Source organism: Triticum aestivum, chromosome 7B (assembly GCF_018294505.1).
Source record: "Triticum aestivum cultivar Chinese Spring chromosome 7B, IWGSC CS RefSeq v2.1, whole genome shotgun sequence".
NCBI lineage: Eukaryota > Viridiplantae > Streptophyta > Magnoliopsida > Poales > Poaceae > Triticum > Triticum aestivum.
The window spans coordinates 119764282-119764860 of NC_057813.1; positions in this window are offsets into that span (position 1 = coordinate 119764282).

A 579-nucleotide genomic window follows, 5' to 3' on the forward strand; every position below is an offset into this window, starting at 1 on the left:
ACTTCGTGTACAAAACAGTCAATCCCCTTCGAAGTATGAGGGTTTCATACGGAAACTCGTCTGTTACAAAGGGATTTCATTTTTTTGAACTTATTTGAACTCCATAGTATTTCTGTGTTCAAAATGCACCATTCAAAGCCAGATCATCAATTTACAACCCCTTCCGACTTCATTTGTTATTTTTCATGCATTTACCGATTATTTTGAGCTATAAGACCATGAAATTGAAAAGCATTTGAAATGAACTCTGAAAATGTTCCAAGTTGGCATGGTATCATCATTTCACCCACATAGCATCTGCAAGAAAGTACAAAGGCTTACGGCAAAAACTGGATGCACTTCGTGTACAAAACAGACAATCTCCTTCGAAGTATCAGAGTTTCATATGGAAACTCGTCTGTTATAAAGGGATTTCATTTTTTTGAACTTATTTGAACTCCATAGTTTTTCTGTGTTCAAAATGCACCATTCAAAGCCACATCATCAATTTACAACCGTTTCCGACTTCATTTGTTATTTTTCATGCATTTACTGATTATTTTAAGCTATTAGACCATTAATTTGAAAAACATTTGAAAT